Source organism: Odocoileus virginianus, chromosome 3 (assembly GCF_023699985.2).
Source record: "Odocoileus virginianus isolate 20LAN1187 ecotype Illinois chromosome 3, Ovbor_1.2, whole genome shotgun sequence".
Lineage (NCBI taxonomy): Eukaryota > Metazoa > Chordata > Mammalia > Artiodactyla > Cervidae > Odocoileus > Odocoileus virginianus.
This window is the reverse complement of record NC_069676.1, coordinates 25,005,681-25,021,362: the sequence shown is the minus strand read 5'-3', so window position 1 is coordinate 25,021,362 and position 15,682 is coordinate 25,005,681. Positions and strand designations below refer to the sequence as shown.

General features: G+C 40.3%; 1 long non-coding RNA gene across 3 annotated transcripts in view; it reads right to left on the bottom strand.

Annotated features, from left to right (window-relative positions):
* Nucleotides 1-6,872: 6,872 nt before the first annotated feature.
* Nucleotides 6,873-15,682, bottom strand: part of LOC110128585 (uncharacterized) — a 146,402-nt gene continuing 137,592 nt past the window's right edge. For all 3 annotated transcript variants that reach the window (XR_011486783.1, XR_011486786.1, XR_011486792.1), the window contains one exon: nucleotides 6,873-6,918. This is a non-coding gene — a long non-coding RNA (uncharacterized lncRNA). The remainder of the gene's footprint in view (nucleotides 6,919-15,682) is intronic.

Below are 15,682 nucleotides of genomic sequence, written 5' to 3'. Positions count from 1 at the left end.
TTTTTTTTTTTTTTGGCGGGCAATATCCCTACTCGACAGAAGAGGGCAGTGTGGAGCTTTTGGCCAAGACAAGTTCACCCCTTGTTAAGGATAACAACTCTGAATGTAAACAAAAAAATTTGTGTTTTCTCATCAAAAAGTATAAAAATCAGTAAGAAATTTGGCACGTAAAGGAGAGAAATCTGGGGGGCACCTGAATAAAAAAATAAAGCTAAAAAAATTCAAAAGGATTATAAACTGAGGGGTGGTATAATGAACAACCAGATCCACAAAGATAGTGTTCCATCTCAATTAACTACAGGCTCATATGCTTCTTTCCCGGGCTTTCTATGACAGTACAATTTGTCCATCTTTTGTTTATTTCACTTCATAAGCTCCTCGTCATTTAATTAATGCTTTTAAATGGAACACAAAATTTATCAATTCATTTCAAAAATATATCCTGACTTGTTAATCTCTCTCTTCTTTAACTAGAAGATTTCTATAGCTTACATTACAAGAAATGACAAGGGCAATTATCGTTAAAAACTGAGCAGAACAAAGCTATGGTAATGAGGAGTGCTACAATTCATTCACCAAGACACTAGGTGATAAAAGGATAAAAATCAACCTACCTCTCTCTTTCTGATAACAAAGCAATTACAACTTGTAGAATAATACAGAGAAAATAATAATTTAATAGAAAACTGAGAGAATGGTAGGCACAGAGAAAGACAAAGGAAAACAACTCTGCACAAAAGATAATTCACTTTATCAAAACTTTCCATTATGAGGAGAAAACGACTTGCCAAAAATGTCAGGACGCACAGCAATATTTTTCCCAGGAAAAATAATTTCTCTTATTAGTATTCAGAAGGTTGATAGCAGAATGATATAATGAAAAAAGTTCAGTCTGTCTTTGAAAGTAGTAAAGCAATGAAGCACAAATAGAGGTAAAGTAAGGAGAGTATAATACACAAATATACATATAGAAGCACATACACACACATTGTCAAACACACACAAAGACACATATACACACACACATAAAGCACATATGCACACACATATACACACAGTCAAACACATACAGACATATACACACATACAGATACAGGCACATCTATACACACATACTCAAATACACTGACATACATAAACATATACACACACATTCACCCACAGACATACTCAGGCTTAGAGAAGATTTCTAAGGAAAAGAATCAAGGACCAGAAACCACAAGATTAAACATTCTTAATGAGCAACTGACATTTGAACAAAGCAAGAGGTGGCGGCTCTTGCGACCTTCAAAGATGTTGGGGAGCACTCCAGCTGCCGGCATGGTATCAGCAGTTTCAGTGCAGTGCCAGACCCACCGAGGTTGGCAGAAAGCACGTCTGTGTATCAATTCCAGTTCAAGAATCGCTGGCTGAAAAGTATCAATCACAGGAACTTAAGCATAAAACTGACAGTCAAAGCATTTAAGCTGCTGTTGGTAACCCTGAAACTCACTCCTAGGGCTTTAAATCATTTCCATTGTTTCATCTTCAAATTAGGAATGGCACCACTTACCTGTCAGGCATGCCACAAAGATCCGGTAATGATTACAAAGTGCTCTGGAGCTGAGTATTAAATATTATAAGATACAACACAAGCTAGAATCTGGCCTACACAGCTGACATGGGCTCTGAACTGCTCTTGTCACAAATCATGTCACTCTTCCAGGTGTTACTGACTGCAAAAGAAAAACTAGAAATTAGGTTTTATTTCCCATACTTAGGGAAAATAGTATCTTCCCACAATAGCTGTGATAATGGTGCCAAAGTGGATACAAAGAGTGTACATCTTTTATGAATGAGAATCAAAAGCTGGTTCCTGAAGTGCATGTTCTGCTTCTCACAGACAGCCTGCATCTCCATCTCTCACCACCCTCCAGCTCCCCCTCCCATGCTCCTTTTCTCACTCTGGCTTTTATAAGCTACCTCATGCACGTATTTGCTCTTAACTATAGTTTCTCAACTTTAATATTACATAAAATAAACATCACATACAATAGCAATTTTTAACCCTTTCCAAGGTCTCCACAACCCAGGAATGACCAGTTACAGAGAGGAACTATAAACTCACAGATTATGAGCATGTGATCATTTGGTTCAATCCTTCACTGGATGATTGAATCCTCTCTGCATCATGCTCAAATATCTTCATTGATGATGAATTCACTCTACTCATAATCTGTTCCATTTACAAAGTTCTAATTGTTTGAAAGTTGTTTTGAATATTGCTTCTCAATATTTTTTGGTTCTGCACTTTGAAGTCACACAATATCTAATCCCTTGCCTTCATTTCAGCTCTTTAAATATCTAATTGCAACAGCATTGAAACATGTATACTATCTAGGGTGAAACAGATCACCAGCCCAGGTTGGGTGCATGAGACAAGTGCTCGGGCCTGGTGCACTGGGAAGACCCAGAGGGATCGGGTGGAGCGGGAGGTGGGAGGGGGGACCGGGATGGGGAATACATGTAAATCCATGGCTAATTCATTTCAATGTATGACAAAAACTACTGTAATGATGTAAAGTAATTAGCCTCCAACTAATAAAAATAAATGGAAAGAGAAAAAAAAATTGAATAAATATCTAATTGCAGTTATCTGCTCCATCAAAACTTTAAAAAGACTGGTTAAGAATACTTCAAAGTTTTGCTGTTACCAGCATAGAGAAAACTTTTCTGAGCATTTCAAAAAGCAGCCATCTTGGACAGCCTCACAGATGTTTTTAAAGAAATAAAATCTTATTTCAATATTAAGAGATTTATCAAAGTGTGCTTCTTTATCAGGGTACAGTCAGATCATTGAGGATAGATGTTTCCAGGTGAGTCGTGGACAAGTAAATAAATACAGATTACTGTATAGTGTGCCCTAAAAAAATAAAGCCATTTCCCAGTTGTATTCAGTTCAGTTCAGTTGTTCAGTCATGTCCAACTCTTTGCCACCCCATGGACTGCAGCACGCCAGGTTTCCCTGTCCATCAGCAACTCCCGGGGCTCATTCAAACTAATGTTCATCGAGTCGGTGATGCCATTCAACTATCTCATCCTCTGTCATCCCCTTTCCTTCCTGCCTTCAATCTTTCCCAGAATCAGGGTCTTTTCTAATGAGGCAGCTCTTCATATCAGGTGGCCAAAGTATTGGAGTTTCAGCTTCAACATCAGTCCTCCCAATGAACACCCAGGACTGATCTCCTTTAGGATGGACTGGTTGGATCTCCTTGAGTCCAAGGGACTCTCAAGAGTCATCTCCAACACCATAGTTCAAAAGCATCAATTTTTCAGCACTCAGCTTTTCTAGTCCAACTTTCACATCCATACTTGACTACTGGAAAACCATAGCTTTAACTATAAGAACGTCTGTTGGTAAAGTAGTGTCTCTGCTTTTTAACATGCTTTCTAGGTTGGTCATAATTTTCTTCCAAGAAGCAAGCGTCTTTTAATTTCATGGCTGCAGTCACCATCTGCATCATTTGGAGCCCTAAAATATAAAGTCTGTCACTGTTTCCAATGTTTTGCCATTTAATTACCATGAAGTGATGGGACCAGATGTCATGATCTTAGTTTTCTGAATGTTGAGTTTTAAGCCAACTTTTTCACTCTCCTCTTTCACTTTCATCAAGAGGCTCTTTAGTTCTTCTTCGCTTTCTGCCATAAGGGTGGTGTCATTTGCATATCTGAGGTTGTTGATATTTCTCCTGGCAATCTTGATTCCAGCTTGTGCTTCAACCAGCTCAGCATTTCTCATGATGTACTGTGCATATAAGTTACATAAGTAGGTGACAATGTACAGCCTTGATGTACTCTTTTCCTGATTTGGAACCAGTCTGTTGTTCCATGTCCATTTCTAACTGTTGCTTCTTGACCTGCATAAGGATTTCTCAGGAAGCACTCAGGTGGTCTGGTATTCCCATCTCCTTAAGAATTTTCCACAGTTCATTGTGTTCCACACAAAGGCTTTGGCATCATCAATAAAGCAGAAGTAGACGTTTTTTCTGGAACTCTCTTGTTTTTTTGATGATCCAACGGACGCTGGCAATTTGATCTCTGGTTCCTCTGCCTTTTCTAAAACCAGCTTGAACAAATGGAAGTTCATGGTTTACATACTATTGAAATCTGTCTTGGAGAATTTTGAGCATTACTTTGCTATCGTGTGAGGTGAGTGTAATTGTGCAGTAGTTTGAACATTCTTTGGCATTGCCTTTCTTTGGGATTGGAATGAAAACTGACCTTTTCCAATCCTGTGGCCACTGCTGAGTTTTCCAAATTTGCTGACATATTGACTACAGCACTTTCACAGCATTATCTTTTAGGATTTGAAAGAGCTCAACTGGAATTCCATCACCTCCACTAGCTTTGTTCATAGTGATCCTTCCTAAGGCCCACTTGACTTTGTATTGTAGAATGTCTGGTTCTAGGTGAGTGATCACACCATCGTGGTTATCTGGGTCATGAAGGTCTTTTTTTGTATAGGTTCCATGTATTCTTTCCACCTCTTCTTAATATCTTCTGCTTCAGTTAGGTCCATACCATTTCTGTCCTTTATTTAGCCCATCTTTGCATGAAATGTTCCCTTGGTATCTCTAATTTTCCTGAAGAGATCTTTAGTCTTTCCTATTCTATTGTTTTCCTCTATTTCTTTGCATTGATCACTGAGGAAAGCTTTCTTATCTCTCCTTGCTATTCTTTGGAACTCTGCATTCAAATGAGTATACCTTTCCTTTTTTCCTTTGCCTTTCTCATCTTTTCTTTTCTCAGCTATTTGTAAGGCCTCCTCAGACAGCCATTTTGCCATTTTGCATTTCTTTTTCTTGGGGAAGGTCTTAACCACTGCCTCCTGTACAATGTCACAAACCTCCGTCCATAGTTCTTTAGGCACTCTGTCTATCAGATCTAATCCCCTGAATCTATTTGTCACTTCCACTGTATAATCGTAAGGGATTTGATTTAGGTCATAACTGAATGGTCTAGTGGCTTTCCCTTCAATTTAAGTCTGATTTTGGCAATAAGGAGTTCATGACCTGAGCCACAATCAGTTCCCAGTCTTGTTTTTGCTGACTGTATAGAGCTTCTCCATCTTTGGCTGCAAAGAATATAATCAATCTGATTAGCTTATATCATCTTAGTTTTATCTTTAATATTCTTATCTCTAAATTGAGTACTATAATAGTCCCTAAAACATAATGTTATTAGAAGAATTAAGTTAGATAATATAAAACACTAATATAGTACCTGGCACAAAGTAGTTGCTCAACTAATAACTAAAGTCACTACATAAACTTTTTCCTGCCCCCAAGAATTTGTTTCCATAAATCCTGTGGGGTGAAAGAAGTAGGGGGGCTAGACTTCACTAACTCTCCAATTTCTGTCTATTCTGCAGCTACAAGAGCCTTGTACCACGTAATCCACACTGAGGTTGAGGCTGCTAAGCATCCATGTCTGTGGTGAGCAGCGCAGTGGACCTGATTTTTCTTCCTGTCCTGCATCCACTCCTCATCTGACCTTCCCTTGGGGAAGCCCACACTCAGTCCACTTGTTACCAGTGAAGCAAGTCCAATTCAAAAGCCTAATCTCATATGTGAGGGGTTATTTAGGGGTAAGCATGGTGACCAGGTGGGGCTTCCGAGGTGGCTCAGTGGGTAAAGAATCTGCTACAGTGCAGGAAATGGAGGCAGATGTGCGTTTGATCCCTGGATCGGGAAGATCCTCTGAAGAAGGGCATGGCAACCCACTCCAGTATTCTTGCCTGGAGAATCCCACGGACAGACCATAGGGTCTCAAAGAGTTGTACATGACTGAAGGAACTGAGCATGTACACACACACTGTGACCAGGCATGATCCCATAGACAGAACTGCAGAATCTGCCTTGTGGCTATCAGGAAGTAGTGCATATTTTCCCTGGACTAGAAACATGGTGAATGTGAACTTGGACCCTTGAGATGCCACTTGCTCAGGCAATACAGAGGGAAGAAGAGCCAAAAAAGGGCAGGATCCTGGGTCCTGGTGAGAGATTTGGTTCCCCTCAGGTCACACTTGATGCCAGTGGATATCTGTATTATATAAGTCAATACATTCCCTTTTTATTTAAGTCAATTTGAATAGGAGCTTCTTCTAGCTGAGAAAAATCTTCTGTTTAGGTACAGTCTTATCAAATTTTCCCTATAGCAAACATGGTCTAGACTTGGATGAAAGATTAAAAGGTTCCTATAGGAAAGAATTTCAGTGGCCACTCTAAAGTCATATGAAGGTCCCTGGGTTGAGGGAGGGATGGCTACAGTTGTAGGGGGTAAGGGGGAAAGTGAAAAGTGAAGTCGCTCAGTCATGTCCAACTCTTTGCAATGCCATGGACTGTAGCCTGCCAGACTCCTTTGTCAGTGGGGTTTTCCAGGCAGGAATACTGGAGTGGGTTGCCATTTTCTTCTCCAGAGGATCTTTCCCAACCCAGGGAATGAACGCGGGTCTCCCGCATTGCAGGCGGACTCCTTAGCATCTGAGCCAGCAGGGAAGCATCTGCAACTCTCTCCTCTTACTACCACTCAGGGCAGACCTCCAGGATGCAGCTTCTCCATACCACACAGATGCTCTCTGAGTCATTCAGACATTGTATTTGTGCCATCCTCATCCTCTACCCCTCCTCTTACTTCTTTACATCCCACAGCCTCTCACCCCTCTCTCCCAGTGCTATCACCGGGAGTGTTCAGCCCACCCCTCCTTCCCTCAGGACCCGCCACTGCTCTCTGGGTGAGTGTCCTCCTCTGCCTTCCTCAGGTTTTGAATGTCAGCAGTTTTTGTTGCCCTGTTGAGTTAGCTAAACTCAACAGAAAGTAGGGAATATCTAGCTTGGTCTCCTCTGAAAGGGGAAACTGCAGCTGCTTCTCCCAGAGGACCTAAAATCAAAAACCTTTTTAACATCACAAAACAATTATTTTAAAAACATAATTTCCACTGGGGAAAAAAAAAAAAACATGTTGCCAGTGGAAATTCCAATTCCTTCTACATCATAACCTGTACCGCATTCTTTGAAAAGTAATACGTTAGGGCTTTATTATTACCTCCCCTTGACCACTTTGGGAAATTGGGAAAGGAGTATGTCAAGGCTGTATATTGTCACCCTGCTTATTTAACTTATATGCAGAGTACATCATGCGAAATTCTGGGCTGGATGAAGCATAAGCTGGAATCAAGATTGCCAGGAGAAATATCAATAACCTCAGATACACAGATGACACCACCCTTATGGCAGAAAGTGAAGAACTGAAGAGCTTCTTGATGAAAGTGAAAGAGGAAAGTGAGAAAGTTGACTTTAAACTCAACATTCAAAAAATGAAGATCATGGCATCCAGTACCATCACTTCATGGTAAATAGATAGGGAAACAATGGAAATAATGACAGACTTTATTTTTCAGGGCTCCAAAATCACAATGGTGACTGCAGCCATAAATTAAAAGATGCTTGCTCCTTGGAAGAAAAGCTATGACCAACCTAGACAGCATATTGAAAAGCACAGATATTACTTTACCAACAAAAGCCTGTCCAGTCAAAGCTATGGTTTTTCCAGTAGTCATACATGGACCTGAGAGTTGAACCAAAAAGAAAGCTGAGCAACGAAGAATTGATGCTTTTGAACTGTGGTGTTGGAAAAGACTCTTGAGAGTCCCTTGGACTATAACGAGATCCAACCAGTCAATCCTAAAGGAAATCAGTCCTGAATACTCATTGTAAGAACTGATGCTAAAGCTGAAACTCCAATACTTTGGCCACCTGATGTGAAGAACTGACTCCTTGGAAAAGACCCTGATGTTGAGAAAGATTGAAGGCAGGAGGAGAAGGGGATGAGAGGATAAGATGGTTCATGGCATCAACATCTCGATGGACATGAGTTCGAGCAAGCTCGGGGAGTTGGTGATGGACAGGGTAGCCTGGCGTGCTGCAGTCCACAGGGTGGCAAAGAGTCGGACACGACTGAGCGACTGAACTGAACTGAACTGAATTGAAATTGACCACTTCACTAAATTTCATCATCCAGCCTTCTATAAGCCAGACTGCTTTTCACTGATTCTTGTAGGGGAGGAAACACATGTTTTAGTTAATCTCTTCATATCAATATTATTCACTTCTCTTTCGTAGAGTAGGAAGAGTTCACAGACTTTTCTCTAGACAAAGGGGAAGTGAAGTGAAGTGAAGTCGTTCAGTCATGTCCGACTCTTGGTGACCCCATGGACTGTAGCTCCTCCATCCATGGAATTTTCTAGACAACAGTACTGGAGTGGGTTGTCATTTTCTTCTCCAGGGGATCTTCCCAACACAGGGATCAAACCCGGGTCTCTGGTATTGCAGGTAGACACTTTATCCTCTGAGCCACCAGGGAATCCCTAGACAAAGGGGAGTACTCCTTAAATGACCTACTGCCCTTTGTCCTGAGTGCATGCTCATGAGGCAATCCCCAGTCCCTCCTTCAGATTCCCTGGAAAGGAATATGCATCACTGTCAATGAACAAGCTGACATTGTGATTTACACACCTGTCTCTCGTAAGTTTGGATAGGGTGAGTTGGTAGATGGAAAACTGTCTGCTCTGGATATTTTGTTAGATGAAGCTTCTGGATGCAAAAAGTTGGAATCAAAGCTTAGATGCAATGAACTGCCCCCCTCCCCCGCCCCAACACGCTGCCTCCCTCTACTTCCCCTTATATAATTCAGCCAGCAGCTCTAGATACATCTGCATATTTCAGTTCTCTCTAATTGCAGCAGGTAGACTGGACCCCTGACATTGGGAGGAGGGATATACAATGGAAAGTGAATCACTGAAGACCAATACAAATACTCACAGATGTCTTACACCTCTCTGTTGCCACCCTCAGGTGAGCTTTTCCTGGGACTCCTTCGTAACAGGGAACCATAGACTTAATCAGCCCTAATATATGGGAAAATGTGTACACCTGGCTTCCATCCCCTTCTTTCTAAAGAAACCACCTCTCTAAACACTATTTGTCTTTCTTCAGTTTTACTTAAGCTCTCATACTCGGTTTCCCCTTCATTCATTTTTCTATTTGGATTTGAAGATAACTGCTCTGGTTTTTAGATATAAATATACTCTGATACAATCCAACAGCATTTGATGTAAGATAGCTAAGAAACCAACACCATGATCTCATCATGGGGAGAGTCACTCAAGCACACCCAGTGGGAGGTGTGTGATCACTGGGAGGAGAAGGTAGATGGACACAGGTGCTGTCAGCAGTATGGGGAAAGTAAAAGGACAGAACAAGCAAAGATAAGAACTTAAAAATGCATGAAAGTTATATGGGCAGAGGGCACTAGTGGACCAACAAGACTTCCCAACTGGTCAAGGGATTCTTTCTTGAATAAATGGAGATCATTTGAAATACCAAAACAAAGTGAGATCAGGAGTTCTCTGGAAGTCCAATGGCTACCATGCTCCCAATGCAGGGGGCCAGGGTTCAATCCCTGGTCAGGGAACTAGACCCTGCATGCCACAACTAAAAGGCCCAGTGAAACAAATATCTAAATAAACAAAACTTTTTTAAAAAATGAGGTCACAGAAACTATGAAAGCTGGATTGAAATGAGTACTCCCCAGTCCATAGCCAATGGACACCAAATGTGAGTTCTTGAGAAAAGAATCAACAAATTGCTATTTAGAAATAGGAATCTAGCAAGAGTTAACAGGGAAGACTGGAAAGGAACGGGTTTAAATTAAAAAGCAGACTCAGAAAGCAGCACTGAAATACATACACTACCATGTGTAAAACATACAGCTAAGGGGAAGTTCCAGTACAGCGCAGGGAGCTCAGCCGAGTGCTCTGTGCCAACCTCGTGGGGTGGGATAGTGCGGGAGGTGAGAAGGAGGTTACTGAGGGAGGTGACGTGTATGTCGTTGTTCAGTCACTAAGTCCTGTCTGACTTTTTGCAACCCCATGGACTGTAGCACCTTGGGCTTCCCTGTCCTACACTGTCTCCTGGAGTTTGCTCAAATTCATGTCCATTGAGTCAGTGATGCTATCTAACCATCTGGACTGGAGCTTCAGCTTCAACATCAGGGACACGTGTATACCTAGGGCTGATTCCTGTTGATGTATGGCAGCAACCAACACAACACTGTAAAGCAATTATCCTCCAATTTAAAAGCTTTTTTTTTTAAAGTAGATTCATAGAGATGTAGTCATCCAGATCCTAGCTTCCTAATAATAGGAATAAATGGTGATTTTTTTAATATTAAAAATAAGTAACTGTACAACATTCAACCTCCTATAAGAAAAAAAATCAAAGATTATTCCAAATACTTATATCTAGAACACTGGATGATGAGCAGAGGCTTGTACAAGTTTGCCAGCATGTTAAACTGAAATATAAATGCAACTTTTCATGTTAATTCTTCAGAGCTTTCACATCCAGGTCAAGAATCAATCAGAATGTCCCAGAAGCTGTAAGTGAGTGTCTTACTATAATGTTCCCAGGAAAAATGTATTCGAATATGGGTATGGATGGAGAAGAAATTAGAGGGGTATTTTTCTTTCCAGAAATGCACAGAACATTTCACTTGTTCTTCTATAACGAAAAACCTGCTTACAGACTGTGAAATCAATGTATTAGTGCAACTATAAGTAAATATTTTATATATATATATATATATTCTTTCTACATTCAAACAGGGGTAGGGGCAATTCCAAATCATTTATACTATTTAGACATTTTTCCTGTGTCATCTCTATAGCTATTTTTTGGACAGATATAAAAAAAGCTGCTTGAAAAGTAACACTTCACTGAAAGGTACTTTTTTTCTTCTGTCAAGAGTGTTAAAATAAATCCTACACTTTTAGCAAATAAATAATCATTCCAAGAGACAGAAAATACTCAACATTTTTACAATAACAGGTTATTAGTATAATTTACTGTGGCTGAAAGCGTGTAAAATTTATTTATAATGCAGACTGAATAAAGGTTAAGTATATTTTGCATTTTATTCTGTATCAAACATAAATACCTGTCATACCAAACCCTAGACTAGACATATGATCTTAGAAATCTGTGATTCTCAAGAGGATGGCAAGCAATTGGAAACATTTTCTCTTCTTTAGATTACTTCTATATCAAGTAAACCTAGAGGCCAACACTAAAGGAAGAAAATAACAGCATAATCAATCCCCAGGATAATTCTACAAAGTGTCACCCTGGAATCCCCAACAACACAATCCCACAATATCAGAAACACATTGTGGTAACACCATTACATCAACGCTCTGAGAATAATCAAGGAGATCAATGCTGGCTCCTTCCACAGACACATCATTTCTTTCTCTGAGCAGTGACTCAAGAAGAACAAGAAGAAAGGAAAGTACATATCTTGAAAAATATAGACACCTGCACCATTCTTCTGAAAATACTTCCTGAGAATTCTCAAGAAGTTGCGATGCCCTACACACCAAGGAAACCAGATCTGAAAGAGACACGTGCACCCCAATGTTCATCGCAGCACTGTTTATAATAGCCAGGACATGGAAGCAGATGCCCATCAGCAGATGAATGGATGAGGAAGCTGTGGTACATATACACCATGGAATATTACTCAGCCATTAAAAAGAATTCATTTGAATCAATTCTAATGAGAAGGATGAAACTGGAGCCCATTATACAGAGCGAAGTAAGCCAGAAAGATAAAGACCATTACAGTATACTAACACATATATATGTAATTTAGAAAGATGGTAATGATAACCCTATATGCAAAACAGAAAAAGAGACACAGATGTATAGAACAGACTTTTGGACTCTGTGGGAGAAGGCGAGGGTGGGATGTTTCAAGAGAACAGCATCAAAACATGTATATTATCTAGGGTGAAACAGATCACCAGCCCAGGTTGGATGCATGAGACAAGTGCTCAGACCTGGTGCACTGGGAAGACCCAGAGGGATCCGGTGGACAGGGAGGTGGGGGGGGGATCGGGATGGGGAATACATGTATATCCATGGCTGATTCATGTCAATGTATGACAAAAACCACTACAATATTGTAAAGTAATTAGCCTCCAACTAATAAAAAAAATAATAATAAGATAATGCTAAAAAAAAAAAAGAAGTTGTGATGCCCAATTAAAATGAAACCAAAAAGGAATATGTGTGTGTGTGTGTATGTGTGTGTGTGTGAATGTGTGTATGTGTGTATATGTGTGTGTGTATGTGTGTGTATATGTGTATATATGTGTGTGTGAATGTGTATGTGTGTGTATGTGTGCATGTGTATGTCTGTATGTGTATGTGTGTGTATATGTGTATATATGTGTGTGTGAATGTGTATGTGTGTGTATGTGTGCATGTGTATGTCTGTATGTGTATGTGTGTATGTGTGTGTATGTGTGTGTGTATATGTGTATATGTGTGTGTGAATGTGTATGTGTGTATGTGTGTGTATGTGTGCGTGTGTATGTGTGTGTGTGTCTGTGTGTGTGTGTCTGTGTGTGTAACTGAGTCACTTTTCTGTACGGTAGTAATCAATACAACTTTGTAATTCAACTATACTTCAATACAAAAAAATTTTAGTAAACCAGAGATTGTTTATAGCAACAGATAAAAACAATGACAGAGAGAGCGGGCCTTCCTACTAAAATATTTACAGGCCAAAAAATTTGAATAGAGTTGCCCTTGTTTTCAAAAGACCTTATTTGCTTATTGTCAAATCCTAAGTATATATAAACATAAGTGTTTCTTAGCATTGTTGTATGCTCACCCTGTCTACTAAAGGAGAGATTTACAAAATACATTTGTTTTCCAAAAAGATTTTGTACTTTATGGAAGGATGCACCATAGGTTTCCTTTAAAAAGCATACTCCCTGCTGTGTTTAAAATTAATCAATTTACCAAAATGTGAATTAGCCACAATTCCTCAGAAATATATTTGCTCCCTAAAACAAGGGACACCTACTGAAAACTGCAAGTCTGAATATTAGTCCCCAGGAAATATATATTTCAGAATCTTCAGTTTAAAAAAAAAGTAGAAAAGAAAAAAGTCTTTAGAGTTAATAATCACTGGCTTATACTATTAACCTGGCATAAAGCAAGACAGTTCCTGAAATCTTCAATTTTCTTTTGCATGCACCAGCTGCTCCCTACCATTGACACCCACAACCTGTCTTTTTACCTACCCCAGGATACAAAACAGGAACAGCTCCCCTCTACCGTCCAATCTTTTTGGCTCCTGCAGCAGCTGGCGCATGTTCAGCCACACCCCACCTCCTGCCACCCCCTTCCTCAGGGCCCTTCACACTGTTCGGTGGCCCCCTCCAGCCTCCTCTCAGCAGCCCTCACTTATTTTCTTTTCAGCTCTCAGCTCATTTCTTCACTGATGCCTTTGACATCATGACTGAGACTAGACGAGTTCTCTTGTCACATTCTATCACAGCCACTTGTACTTCTCCTTCATAGCACTTGTCCAGGGTTTATATTTAAATAACTGGGACTATTTGATAAATATCTATTTTCCCTTGTTTTCTTCCAACTCTCACTTCCTCAACTTTTGCTCTCCCCTTCTCCCTCCCATCTCCTTTTTTTGCTTTTCTCCAAGATGATTACCTTCCTTCCCATTCCAGCCTCTCCTTCTGATCGCACTATCCCTGTCATTCTCCCGGTCCCCAGGTTTGAAAGCTATCACTCCCAGACATTCATTTAATCAATGCCATTGGTTCTCTTCAGGAAAGAGTCCTACTGCCAAAGTTTGCATTCAGGTTCTCCTTAAGACTAACTCCTGGACCACTGTGACCTGCCTCCTCACTCTAGTCCATTCTAGGTAACACTGTCTTCTTCAAACATAGCCCAATAACATCAGTCCTCCTACCCATTGCCTCAAATACCAAATACATAAGCTTCAGCTTCACCCTCAATGACATCATGCCATTGCCCTCTGAAAAACAGTGATTTTACACACATCTGGTAGTACCCTATTTCAGCGCCTTTGGTCACACATCTACATTCTTCTTATTCACTCCAGTCTAGTGAAATTTTATCCCTGTTGCCAAGTACATTACAAATGTCTCCCCAAGGAAGTTTTTCTGATTTCCAAAATGAATTAAACTTTCTCTCTCTTAAACTCTCTTAAGCCGTTGTATTTGCTTGGTAGTATAATTATTTATGCTCCAAAGATAACCTTCCTCTTATCATGAGATCTTTAAGAATAAATGCCTTACCCATTTGGAAAACAAGTACACTGCTTTGAAACCCCAGCTTATACTGGAAACCCCCCTAAAAGAACCATATTTTACTGACCAAAAGAATTCTCTAAGTGATTAGTTTTAAGAAGTGCTTTTTAAGATTCTAAATTATAAACAAATTGGCGGGGGGGATTAAACTGTCAGTCGACCAAAACTGAATTTTTAGGTCATTTATTTCAGTGACTTCTAATAGCATATGATGTTTTTGAAGGCAAGGAAAAAGTTCATAGTGCAAACAAGAAAATGGGATTCAGAACACGCCACCCCAAAATGTGCCATTTTGGCCTATTGATTCAGTTCAGGTCAGTCGCTCAGTCATGTCTGACTCTTTGCAACCCTATGGACTGCAGGACACCAGGCCTCCCTGTCCATCACCAACTCCCAAAGGTGGCTCAAACTCATGTTCATTGAGTCGATGATGCCATCCAACCATCCAATCCTCTGTCATCCCGTTCTCCCCCTTCCTTCAATCTTTCCCAACATCAGGGTCTTTTCCAATGAGTCAGTTCTTCGCATCAGATGGCCAAAGTATTGGAATTTCAGCTGCAGAATCAGCCCTTCCAATGACTATTCAGGACTGATTTCACTTAGGATTGACTTGTTGAATCTCCTTGCAGTCCAAGGGGCTCTCAAGAGTTTTCTCCCACATTACAGTTCAAAAGCATAAATTCTTCAGCGCTCAGCTTTCTTTACAGTCCAACACTCACATCCATACATGACTACTGGAGAAACCATAGCCTTGACTAGACAGATCTTTGTTGGCAAAGTAATGTCTCTGGTTTTTAATATGCTATCTAGGTTGGTCATAGCTTTTCTTCCAAGGAGCAAGCATCTTTTAATTTCATGGCTGCGGTCACCATCTGCAGTCATTTTTGGAGCCCAAGAAAATAAAGCCTGTCACTGTTTCCACTGTTTCCCCATCTATTTGCCATGAAGTGATGGGACCGGATGCCATGATCTTAGTTTTCTGAATGTTGAGTTTTAGGCCAACTTTTTCACTCTCCTCTTTCACTTTCATCAAGAGTCTCTTTAGTTCGTCTTCGCTTTCTTCCGTAATGGTGGTGTCATCTGCATATCTGAGGTTATTGATATTTCTCCCAGCAATCTCCCAAGCAGCTTGTGCTTCATCCAGCCCGGAATTTCACAGAATGTACTCTGCATATAAGTTAAATAAGCAGAGTGACAATATACAGCCTTGATGTACTCCTTTCCCAATTTGGAACCAGTCTGTTCTTCCATGTCCAGTTCTCACTGTTGTTTCCTGACCTGCATACAAATTTCTCAACAGGCAAGTCAGGTGGTCTGGTATTCCCATCTCTTAAAGAATTTTCCTCAGTTTATTGTCATCCACACAAAGGCTTTGGCATAGTCAATAGCAGAAATAGATATTTTTCTGGAACTCTTGCTTTTTCGATGAACCAGCAGCTGTTG